At 42.3% G+C, this 13,280-nt stretch overlaps 1 protein-coding gene across 11 annotated transcripts in view; it reads right to left on the bottom strand.

The window, feature by feature from the left end:
- TLN2 (talin 2) overlaps nucleotides 1–13,280 on the bottom strand; it is a 408,649-nt gene that overhangs the window by 242,762 nt on the left and 152,607 nt on the right. For 8 of the 11 annotated variants that reach the window (XM_087859255.1, XM_087859253.1, XM_087859254.1 and 5 more), the window contains one exon: nucleotides 1,878–1,956. The gene's annotated coding sequence lies outside the window, so the exon portion shown is untranslated. Of the gene's footprint in view, nucleotides 1–1,877; nucleotides 1,957–6,577; nucleotides 6,721–13,280 lie in introns of those variants that run through there. The other 3 variants (XM_087859260.1, XM_087859259.1, XM_087859258.1) reach the window with 1 other exon arrangement.

Raw genomic sequence — 13,280 nt, 5'->3', positions numbered from 1 at the left:
TCATTCAGTCCTCCACCCACGCTGCCCCCATACACACCCCTACATGCCACAGAGAAATAAATGGAAAGCACAGTTTTCCATTCTGTACGGACGCAGGGCATAAGAATGCACTTGGCACACTGCTTTTGGATCTGAAATCCCAGGAAAGGCTTAGGTCTGCCATGTTTCCTGCCCACTGTGCCCAGGCCCTTTCGTGAAACAGGACCACCTGGTGTCCCTTGTAAGTCCCCATAGGACAAAATGCACAACCAAATGGGTCCTGCGCAGGACAGCTCCCTTACTCTTGCCCACTCTGTGTGCCTGTGATCTCACTGCTCTCAGCTCCAAGCTTTCAGCCGTACCTTCCACCCTTACCCAGCCCTACCCTCCTCCTTTACACTGGCCTCCCTGGAGTCAGGCATCCAGGCCTCCCCATCCCTAGCTCTCAGTGTCCCCGCGTCACAGGTACACACTTACCTGTCAGACACCACCTGGCCAGAGGCTGCGAAGGGAAGATTCTGTACCCTTTTTTCCAACAACTTAAAACATTGTGAGTTTATTTTACATGGATTGCAAGGTGGCTCAGAGCCCAATTTCATGTTCATGTGAATAAGCCATTTTTGAGGGGTTTCCCAACAGAACAATCCCTTCTCTTCTGTTTGACCTCTGACCTCTCAGGTTCAACTAGGCTAGTTGTCAGCATTTTCTAGAAATAGCTGATGTATAACCACAGTAAATTTCTATCCTGCTTCAAAGGAAGGACACAGTTTTAGAGGCAGAAGAGCCCTAAGCAGTCAGTCATGCATGCCAGTATGCTCCAAATGTCAGTCACCAGGCCAGTGCGGGCTAGTTCATGGCTAACAGTGCCCGGTCAGCAGAGCAGTGACAAGGAGGTAGAGAAGGAAGAGCATTTTCATAATGCTAAAAACATACAACCTAAAGACAAATTTAGGACATTCCTACTTTTTTGTATTAAAATACTTCCCTCATGAAATGTTAGATGGTAGTTTTTTAAATCCTTAATTATGAAAAATTCTAAACACAAAATAGAAAGAAAAGATATAAATATAGTGAACCCTCAGGCACTCATCCAGGCTGAATAATCACCAACTTTCTATATACATAGCCAAAAATATATATTAAAAATTGGTCATGAAATTTTTTTCCTATTTTACAAAACCTCAGAGTGTGGAAATGACTGGGCTGGGCCAGCATACGTTTTACAGATGAGTATATGAAAACTAGCAAAGATTAACCTGTCCGCAGTTATGCAGCTGGTCAGGAACAGAACCTCTAGGCCTGGTGTGCCATGATACGGTTTTTGAGTGTGGGGCAAAAACCAACCCTTCTTAACCTGTCAAAGGTCGATCCAGGCATACCGAGGACCTACAGAAGATCACCTTTGTTCCTGCCGAGGGTACACCACACATGCTACTTGGGATCATGCAGCCCCACCCAGGACTATCAAAGGGGAAACCCATAACCTATACCCAAAGCTTATCTCATGTTAGAGCAACTGTGTGCCATGCCTAGAGGGCTCCAGGAACCACCAACCAGTTTCATGGTGCAAAGACTACTAGAATTTTCTACATTAATTCCTAATCCAATCCTTCAAAAATGAAAAGTTTATAAAACAAACAGGTGTGAATAAATGAGAATTCATGCAGTTAAGGCTTAAAAACAGCTCCTCATCCCATTTTGCAGGCCCCATCTTCACCCCACCCAACTAAAAATGGTGGAAAAAATAAACAGCACTATAAAGAGCAAGACCATCAGCGACATGCCTGCCTCAGAAAATGTCAAATCAGACAGTGAAAGTGACAATGTTTCAACACTTCCATTTTATCAATGCAGGGGAGCAGCTAATGATAAGAAGATATATTTTTTCAAGGACTCACCTGAATTCTCAGTTTAAGTAAAGAGTTGATTTCCCTGAAGATATCCTAAAGCATCTGAGAAGCCTTCCAGCAGCAATACCTAAAATAGTAATAAAAATCATCGAAATCAAGTTATGTTAGAAATGTCAGTTTTCATAGGAAAAAAAAAATGTATCTATACATTTGGTCATTCCCCACCCCCCAAGCATGAAAGGAAGTAACTCAGGAAACAATGAATTTCCGCTACAACACATGGGCTGGGAATTCTCTTTACCAACAGGGAATTGAGGTCCCAAGACAGTTATTTCAAAGACCAAAATTATGTTACTGTTGGCAAAGAGGCAAAAACACATTTTTCCCCCTTCCCTGTGGTAAAAGTAGCACTTCAAATTTAATGGCTTCAAATTTAAACAAAGACCGAAGGTATACATTTCCTCACCGACTTGCTCCCCATCCCCCGTGTTTAAAACAAAGATTAGGCACTCTTAGTCTTTTTAAAATTAGCTTATATGAGCTCTTCTTGTCTCGTTCACCCTTTTCCTACTTAGTTTCTCTTCTACCGTGTCTGTGAAGTGGCTCCTTCTTGCCTCAACTGATTCCACGTCATTCCCAGTTTTCTGAGCCACTCACAACCAACCACCTCCGTCCCTGGAAACCCAATCGGAAGCCAAGAAGCACCATCAACTGCAAAAACCAAAATGTCTCAGCCACCGTTAACAAGCAGATATCTGAGTGACAACATACATGTGACTCAATGAAACAGAACAGCCAGACACAGAACCAAGTATTCGAAACAGACCAAGTACATGGAATCATATCTGGGTAGTGTGTGAGTCTGGTTCATAAACAGTGCTGGTTAGCTATCAAGGAGGGAAAAATCTAGATCTTTACCTATGAAAACAAACTCCAAATAGAATCGGGTGAGTACTAGAAGAATATACCAATAACTTTATAATATATAGACAGAAAAGGCCTTTCTAAACATGACATCAGGGGCTCCTGGCTGGCTCAGTCCAGAGAGTGTGCAATTCTTGACCCTGGGGTTGTGAGTTTGAGCCCCATGCTGGCTGTAGAGATGGCTTAAAAATAAAATCTTTAAAAAAATAAATAAAAATAAGCCCGACATCAAATGCTGAAACTATAAAGGCCTGAGACATTTGGCTGGCTACCTTTTTAAAGTCTCCAATTAATGAAAAAAATAAATCTCGAATTTATGAATGGGAAAATTAAGTCAAAAAATAAAAGCAAAAAACAAAAGGTGTATCTCCATGAAAAGGTGACATAAGAAACTAGGTAAGATATTTACACAGCAGACATATAAAGGTGGCTATCCTTATTAAGCAAAACATTAAGCAGTAAGAAAATACTCCCCTCAAAATGGATAAAGCCAATAAACTTTCCACCAGAAGAATTATAATAGCAATAAACATATGAAAAGATAATCAACTACGCTAACAATGAAAAAATACATCTTTGGGGCACCTGGGTCTCAGTGATTAAGCACTGCCTTCGGCTCAGGTCATGATCCTGGGTCCTGGGATCAAGCCCCGAATCCAGCTCCCTACTCAGTGGGAAGCCTGCTTCTCCCACTACCCCTGCTTGAGCTTGCTCTCTGACAAATAAATAAAATCATTAAAAAAAAAAAAAAAAGAAAAAAGAGAAGAAAAAATGTATCTTTAAAAGAAGATTGAGATTTTTTTTTAACCTGTCAGGCTGATAAAGATGTCAAAGACTGACAATAGCCAATGTTACAGACATAGCTCGTGATTTTGTCCTTATTTTATTAATGTCCACTAATTTTATTTTGTCCACGTGTAAAATGACACATTCTTTGATCCAGCAATACCACCTCTAAGAACCTCCTCGAAGTAGTTAATTGTCTAAGCGGAAAGATGGACATACGCAGCATTATTAGTAATGATGAGGGAAAACGGGTCCATGCCCTCAAGGTTCACAAAGAGGAGACATGTGAAACAAGCCATACAGACTCTGGGAATAATGACGAAGATCTGTATTTATTGATATGAGAAGATACCCATGTGAATAAAACAGGTCAATGACCATGCACACTATGATTCCATCTGTGTGTGTGTGTGAATGTTCCCGGATGTCTTAAGACTTATCTAGAAGGACGTTTATCAAAATAGTTACAACTACCCTGCATTATCAGAATTTTAGAGGATTTTCATTTCTTATACTGTTTGAATTCCTTATAATGAGCATGATTTTTCCAAAGAATACAATGGAGCCGTATTTAAATCCCATGCTCATGTCAAGTGTTACACTACATAGATTTCTACTTGCTTTCTGTCAGGTTTCCTCTCAACTTACTGCCATTTGTATCACAAATGTGCTTGTAATGAACACCAATTAGAGTTCCCCGTCTCCTCTCCAGCTCCCGTTCATTCCCCAGAGCCAGTTTGTCTTTGCATTTGGGTTCCTAAGACACACCTGTATCCTTATTATAAATGTTCCCCCGTTTTTTTTTTTTTTAAGGTAAGCAGGTCAATTCAGTTGGTTACTTGTGACCAAATGAGTACCACATAATACAGCGCTTTTTATTTTCCATCTTCTCAACCATCCCATTCCATTTAAAAATAGAACAGCAATCCCTGTAATCACAAGAATGAAGATTTATCACATACAATGTCATGTAATGTTTATGACCTACAGCTGGAGAAACTGAAGAGACTCAAAGCTAGTACAACAAAGGCAAAACTATTTCAAGAGACAGGTAGATTCATCCCTGACTAATAAGAGAACTGATGAAAAGAGCATTTGAATAAAAATAAAAACAAATGGGACATACTTGTCCAGATGGGCCATTTCTATGGTTAAAATATTCTCCGCTATAATGTTTTAACCACTTCACTGATTTATTTTTATTGGATTATGTTTATCTATGAAAAGCCTTTTTTTCTATTTAGACCATAAAATACAGTAATGTTTTCCCATAATGGGATCATTATGTTCAATTTATCTCCAGCAAACAAATTTATTCTTCTCATTGCCCTATTTTTAAAGGTTGAGAAGTTCCATATAATGCATGAATCCTCCTAATACCATAATTATAAACCTGGTTAAAAAGCCATAATCCCTTGTAGACATACAAATCCCTTTACAGGTGTGTTGGATGTAAAGTACAAATCTAATTAATCCTTCTGCATCTCCTGGAGGCTCCCTCTCTCCCAAAAACAATGTCCCTAGAAAGTAGACAAAAGGACAAGAATCACTATCCAATTTCAGAAATGAGTAATCATGAGACTTAACCAAGGATCTGTGTCTCCAGGGCATAACTCAGACAAACGCACAGGCCACCCAGTGCCATCCACTGGCCTCTTTCTTCTCACCCGTCCTCAGTCCAAAGGCCTCTTTCTAAATGGATAGTTGGGGGCAGGGGGATGGGGAGCCAGGCAAGTCTACATATGAGGCTGAGACACATCAGGATTTGAGACAAAATATTGCATTTAGGGAATCACAGTGGTTAAAGGTAGAGACTGACCCCGGATCTATCATTTACTCGTTATTTGGCCTTGATGTGCCTTAACCGCTCCGTGCCTCAGTTTCCTCCTCTGTAATAATGCCCAGCACAAGAGCTGTTGTGAGGATTAAAGAAGATAGTCTATCTAAAGCAATCAGCAATACTCAAGAATCAAACGTGGTGGGAGCAGTGATGGAACAGCCCAACGTAGAAACCTACTGTTTGTTGCCTGATCATAATAAGGTTCCTAAAAGAACTCTGGAACAGAATACGTATCTACCTAGGACACTTACTTATTAAAAGTGCTTATTTTTAACATGCCCGAGACCCTTCCAATTGAATAGAAACTTATTTTAAAGGTACCAGAAGCATATTATTTAAGGACCTCTGCCATAAAAGACCTCTTTGCATCATCATCTGATAAATCATTTGGCAGCTCCCACATTGTACCCTTTCTGAGTATTTTGAGGGAGGTATAGGTAGATGTGACCAAAAGGCAGCAAAAGCTACTGACTCGTCACCAACAGCAGGACTTTATGACTGGACTTCATTGCTTTTGTATCCCAGACCACTTGCTATACTTGCTCCAAGAAGCTTCAACATACCACTTAGCATCCTGGGTCACTCATCACCGGAGCTGAGATAGTAATACTTAGATATTTCAGATGCAGAAATGAAATGAGAATGTAGAGGGGCGCCTGGGTGGCTCAGTCAGTTAAGCATCTGCCTTCGGCTCAGGTCATGATCCCAGGGTCCTGGGATGGAGCCTCGCATCCGGCTCCCTGCTCAGTGGGAGTCTGCTTCTCTTCCTCTGCACCTCCCCCTACCGCTTGTGCTCTCCCTCTCCCCTGTCAAATAAAATCTTTAAAAAAAAGACAGAATGTATAAAGTTCCTAGAGCCTAGAGCTAAGTGCCCCCAAAATGGTACATCCACTAGTGATTATCCTTTTAACAGCATTAAAGAAACAAAATGCATATTGAGTAATCCGAAGAGACCATACGAGGTATTTCTTCACTAGGAGGGTTTTGGGGACATTTCTTTTCCACGTGTCACTTGGCATAATCTACACAGGAATGTGGGGCCAAAGTAAAGGGGGATCTGAGGACGCAAGAAGGTTTCTGGCCATGAAGGGTCTTCGCAAGGCTTGTGGCAGAAATCTCACTATGCGGTACAGGTCAGAAGCAGCTGAGAACACCTCTGCCTTAACACTTCATTAAAAGACAGGGTATAGTGAGGCACCTGGGTGGCTCAGTTGGTTGAACATCCGCCTCTCGGTTTTGGCTCAGGTTGAGAACTCAGGGTCCTGAGATCGAGCCCCACGTTCAGCTCCATGCTGAGTGCAGAGTCTGCTTGGGATTCTCTCTCCCTTGGCTCTCCTGCTAGTGCTCTTTTGCTCTCAAGTAAATAAATAAATTTTTTTTTTTTTAAAGATTTTATTTATTTATTTGACAGAGATAGAGACAGCCAACGAGAGAGGGAACACAAGCAGGGGGAGTGGGAGAGGAAGAAGCAGGCTCATAGCGGAAGAGCCTGATGTGGGGCTCGATCCCAGAACGCCGGGATCACGCCCTGAGCCGAAGGCAGACGCTTAACCGCTGTGCCACCCAGGCGCCCCTCAAGTAAATAAATAAATCTTAAAAAAAAAAAAAAAAAAAAGGACATAGTGTAACAACACACACAAGCTTCGCCCTAACACCATCTACCTGAGCCTAAAAATCAAGAGATGGGCCCATCTGAACACATCCCACATATTTTTGCTGTCCAAAGGTAACAAAAGTGCTTTTATAACATAACACCAAGCAAAACAGAGAAAACTGAAGTTTAGCTGAAGATGAGAAGGGTATACAGTTGACCCTTGAACAACATGGGTTTGGACTATATGGGTCGACTAACGTGGATTTTTTTTTTTTTTTTTTTGGATACAGTACTGTTAAGTGTATTGCTTTTACGATTTTCTTTGCCTCACTTACTTTACTGTAAGGATATAGTATATAATACACATAACGTATAAAGTATGTATTGATTATTTACATTCTCAATAAGGCTTCCACTCAACAGTATGTTTTATCACTGGTTAAATTGGGGAGGAGTCAAAAGTCACATGCAGATTTTTGACTGGGGGCAGGGCTGGCAACTTTAAGTCCAGTGTTGTTCCTAAGTCAACTGTATTACTTTGAGTTTGAAGTTGGCACTAACATTGGACACATATTATTACTAATTCCTCAAACCAAAATGCAAGAAGCAAACCAAACAGTTCTTCGGGAGCCCTAAAATACAGAGAGGAAGAGACAAAGAGTAAAGAGAAATTTTGGAAAACAAAACTATCCCCATTTCCTACAACACCTACCACTTGCGAGGATTTGTCCTGCTTTTTTCTGAAGCCAGGAGAACTTTTCCAGTCTAAGTACAGCTCAAAGTTTAGAGCCCAGCCCTGCTGTCAGAAGGTATCTGACTCCAAAGGGAAATGTCCAATTCTGTTTTCAGGGCCTCCTCCCTGCTGACTTACCAGCTAGAGGCTGGGTGCTGGGGTCAAAAGAAACTCAACCTCTCTCTCTGTGTCAAGTAAATAAATAAAACCTTAAAAGAAAATAATAAAAAACCTCAACAAAGTACAAGCTCAAAGCATCAATGCCCAAGGCCTCCAGAGATAAGAAATGATAAGCTACCTTGCTCTAGGCAGGACAAAGAGAAAAGCTCCAGAAATCTCTTTGTATTCCTCTCAAAGCAGCATTCCAGCAAACCAGGAAGCCAGGAGTGTTACGTGCAAAACAGATTCTCAGTATAAATGTGGGAAAGGCTGGTTTAAACAACATTAAAGAGTTTCCCCAATGCAGAACATTTTGGACCCTTTAAGGTGCTAATGTTGATTGTGAGTAAGTAGCTCCAACCTTATTTGTACACGGACTCCTTTACTCCTGGGGTCTATGTCCTGGGACAAGCGCCTCACACAACAGTTAGGAAAATGTTATAATTAGATTTTTATGCCTATTGAAGGCTCACTCTGCCCTCCCATATTCACAATTGCATGACTAAGCACAATGCCCCTAAAGGATCAGTTAATGATGGAAACAATGTTAACGAAAAACATGGGGAAACACGTGTTTTACCATGAGGGCTGGAGAGGCACTAGGATTATACTAACTGCCTCACTCCGTCTCTACGTTTATCACACAGAGAAAAACTTGAGAGATGCCATGAAGTCCTATAATTCCCTGCTTCTCTTCCCTCAAAAATTTACAGACCCGTAGAATCTGACAAAACGAATAACATGAGTACCTAGAATGTGGGGTTCATGGGAACAGGGACTGGACTTGGTGCAGGGCTATCCCCCAGCCCTCGAGCAGTGCGGGAACAAAGCTGTTCCACCAATACTGGACGATGTGAAGAGAGCAATAAGTAAGAGAGCTTATGTAAGTGTATCATTAACCCACTATTTTATCAACTGGCTAAAATATGCATTGCATGGGTTTCTATTTTAGATGGACTTTAAAAGGCTCAAACTTCCTATTTCTTTTTCTCATTTCTCTTTTTCCCATTTCGTTTCCACCATCATCTTCTGCACCCCCTTCAAAAAAATGTGTTTTTCCTTATGGCTTTTGGTTTAGAAGGAAATTTTTGTCTCTAGACTACCGCATTCAGTATATGGTTACAGCCAATTGTTCTCAATAAAAGCCCAATTAACTAACATTCAAATAACCAGGAATTCCAATTAATCAGAGCTATGAAAGAGTCTCCTTTGGGGAAAGGAAGAACAAATACATTTATCTTTCAGAAGGCCGCAACCACACACCAAAAAGCTTTTATCACCAATTTGCTGAAAAAAAGCAACCGAGCATAGAATACAGACATCAAGAAATATCCTAGGTTATTAATTTCAAGGTTCTGCCCATCATGTTTACAATAGCCCTGAGATGTTACAATACCTTCAAATGAACAAATAAGAACTTCAACATTTTTGCCAAACTCAATTCACTATGACAAAATCGGTCAAGGCATTTTAGAAAAATTTCTAACAACTGTTTTTTTCTTTAAGGAAGAGGGAAGAAAAGAGCAGGGAAAATACTACTCTAGTTCCCTGTTGGTCACGCCAACACTTAAATTGATTAGACCCTTCCCTACTCCCATTTCTGCTACAGAGCAGTTCATGGCCAAGGTGTTCCTACTGGAAGTTCCCAATCTCAGCTGGGCTGTGTTCCCATCTACTGCGGCAGTCCTGCCCAGTGCCCCCTGCATGCCAGCTCTCCCCCAGCCCCAGACTAAACCAGCTGGGACAAGCTTTCGAGTTGTGCCCTCAGCTCCCAGGCTGCAGGGACCTCAAGAGCCTACTTGCTCACCTCCCACCTCACCTGTTCTGAAAATCAGTGCTCCTCCTCGAACTCTTCACCCTCTGAGCTGCTTCCCCTGAGATGGCCTTTGACCTCCAGCCTCCCATGCCTAAAATGTGCTCCCCACACCCTTTTCCACCTGGCTGCCCATCAAGTTCCACCTAGTCTGGGGAGACTTCATCAGCCACAACTCTCTCTCTGTGTTTAACCATGTTATGTTGAAATCATCTATTTAAGTGTATATATCTCCCCAACTAGACTGTGAGCTCTTAGAGGCAAAAACTGTGGCTTCCCACATAGTCCTAGCCTCAGCTACAGCACAGTTCCTAACACACTTAAGGACTCACATATCACATATATCTTGCATGATCAATAACTCCAAGACCCTGGAGTAGGGGGTTTTTAAAGGCTGGGGTACAGCCACACAGTCAGGATGGGGTTAGGTGTCTGAGCGTGTGTGTGCCTGGGTATGTGTGAGTGTGCATCCATGTACAGAAGAGAAGGGGCTGCCTGGTTCTATGATCACCCTCTACCCCTGTACCTCAAAGTCAAGGTCCCAGTTAAAGCCCCCTTTTCCTTTTTTAATCCCAGGGATTGGCTGAGGACTCATTCTTCTGCCACAAACCTTTGAGTAAGTTTCTCTCCTGTTTGGCCTGGTGTCAATTAGGGAACTACACTGTTTAGTATTTATTCCCTCTTTCCTATCCCAAAAGCAAACAAAGGTTTTAGGAGGGTTAATGATTAGAGAATGGTTCAAACAGATAACTCTCTACAAGCCAGGATCCCATCCCTAACCCCTAAAGCAAATCTGTTTTCTCAGTCACTCCAACTTGGACCCTCTGGGAGAGCAGGAAGCCACGCCGAGTACCAACAGTGGGACCGAAGGTACAAGAGGAGGTGAATGTTATCATCGACCACCTGAGCATGTCTTAGAAAGGAGGGGCAAAAAGCTGTAGTGAAGATATCAAGAAGGGACTACCATACGGTAGAATATTATTTGGCACCAAAAAGAAATGAACTAACAAGCCGTGGAAAAGACTCGGAGGAAACTTAAACGCATATTACTAAGTGGAGAGCCAATGTGAAAAAGCTAGGTACTATAGGATTCCAACTATAGGACATTCTAGAAAAAGTACAACTATGGAGACAGTAAAAAGACCAGTGGTTGCCAGAGACTGGGGAGAGGGAGGCATGAACTGACAGGGCACAGAGTTTTTAGGACAGTGAAACTACTCGGTATAATATGTCATTATATGTTTGTCAGAGCTCACAGAACGTACAACGCATGTTCGATGTACAACAGTGAACCCCAATGTGAAGTACAGACTTTGGGTGATTATGATGTGTCCACACAGGTTCACTGATTCTAACAAATGGACCCTTTAGTAAGGGATGCTGTTTGTTGGGGAGGCTGTGTATGTGTCTGGAGAGTGGCCATATGGAAACGCCGCATACTTTTCTGCTCCTTTCTGCTCTCGTGAACCTAAAAGTGCCCTAAAAAAATATAGTCTATGAAAAAATGAATTAAAATTAAAAAAAAATTTAAAGCAAGACAGGAAGGTAGGTGTTATTTCTCCATACGCGCTCCCCACCCAGGCACCAAAGCCATAGAAATCCCTCCAGGGGCCCTCACCACTGTAGGGGAGAGCCCAGGGACAGATCTAGGGTGAGACAAGGGGGGCTGGGTTAGAAACAGTGATGAAGAATCCGGGGGCCTCCTACACATCACTTGTAGGTATCAAGTAGTGAGGCTGAGCAGGGACTGCCCGTGTAGTATTCTAACCTGCTAGAACTGACCCTAAGTAGTTGTAACCTCCCTACTTTTATTCCCACTGCCACCTCAGCCTGTAACTGGAGGGCTAGTCCTCCATAGTGGCACCTTAAGAACTGCTTCTATAGTCTAACAACTCAACTAAAGGACACGAAGAAAAAACGTGACTTCCTCAAGTGGTAAGCCATCTGGTTTTCCTCAGCAGTGGAAAACCCATCAACTGTAATAGGATATCCCAAGGCTGCAGCCAGGAGAAGGAATGGGCATCCTATTTAGGAGACGTGCTGAACTCCTATGAACACTCAAGATGGCTCATTCCTCCAGCCCGTTGCCTGGGTGCTGTGAGCCAACATATGACAACACAAGAGCAATGGCAAGAATCAAGGTGCACCGTGAAACTTCATCAGCCTCTGGGGAACATAAAGTAAGGACCACAAATAAGAACACTGGGTCATTTGGGAGGATGGTTTGGCTCATCAAGTACAAGTTAGCTACTCAGGTATACACAATGTGAAATCAGGGACGCTTATTTTTTTATAGGTAAGAACCTATCATCGCTTTGCTCTGATTAGTAGCTATCATATCCCTCAAACTTCATCTTTCAAAAGCACTTTTGCTGCCCTAACATCTCTTACTAGGTGCACTTGGGTCTTCATAAATTGCCACCTGATACGTTTTTCAAAAAATATATGCCAATGATTCTTTACATATTAGTAGGTTCCCCCTACTCTTACTGTTCTCTCAATTTCCTGGGATCTTGTAGATTTCTCTGTGTAATTTGGCAATTCATTATATCATGTTGTATTCACTCTAATACAGGTCCTACGGGGTTCAACAACTGTGACAGATAAGATATACTCCAGTGCTCAGTGCAGAGCCTGCTGCTCGGTCACCCAGGGCCAGTGGCATCCTGGTTCCCTTACACTCCTGCGGAGTCAACATGGGCAGTGTGGGTCCTCTGAGCCTCACCTCACTCCCATGCAAAAGGCAGAGAAGAGAACGTCCCTCACAAGCCAACCCGAGGGCCACAGAAGCATAAGGCCAGGTCAACATGCCTGCAATAAATACCAACTTTCTTCTCCTTCCCACATGTAACCTCCTGGCTCTATAACTGGCATAAAATCTCTGAGAGCAAGAATGAAGACTCACGGGGGGCTTGGCTGGCTCAGTCAATGGAGCATATGCAATTCCTGACCTTGGGGTTGTAAGTTCAAGCCCTACCATGGGTGTAGAGACCACTTAAAAATAAAATCTTTAAAACAAAAGAAAACAAGGACCCACAGCTTTCCTGTATTCCTTTCAGGGCATTTTCGCCATTCGGAATTATAGTACGCAGTTTTAAAATAACGGCTTCAAATTAAGGGCGGTTATTTCTCAGTAATGGAGTTTCAGATCTTTTCTTTACAACTTCACGCACCATATAAATACTTAAAAGTTCCTGCTAAAAAGTTGGACACCCATGAAATAAAGGGAATATTTTAACAAACCCCTAAGTCCGCATCCCTCTGATTCCACGGTTACCAGCTCACGGGCAGTCATTTCACACACAGCCTCTCTGCCCTCTGTGCCCATCACCCTCACTGGCCATTCATTTGGGGCAAATACCAAATACCATGCCATTTCAATCTAATGGTTTTATAAAACCAGTATTTTTAATCAGAAAATGAATAAAGCTGTTGTCACTTAAAAAAAAAAAATTAAAGTTATGCTTATCCAAGTTACAACCACCCCATTCCCCGTTGCACACAGCAAGACACAGACAACCTAATAGGGACTGAGCGGGCCGAGTTAGGATTCCCGGCAGCACAGGAGCTGGCTGGCTGTGTGGGCAGGACACCCTGCCCCA

The sequence above is a fragment of the Ursus americanus genome, chromosome 36 (genome assembly GCF_024610735.1).
Source record: "Ursus americanus isolate L20-20 chromosome 36, mUrsAme1.1.p, whole genome shotgun sequence".
In the NCBI taxonomy this organism is placed as follows: Eukaryota; Metazoa; Chordata; class Mammalia; order Carnivora; family Ursidae; genus Ursus; species Ursus americanus.
Note: the sequence above shows the minus strand (reverse complement) of the source record. Positions and strands in the feature narration are given on the sequence as shown.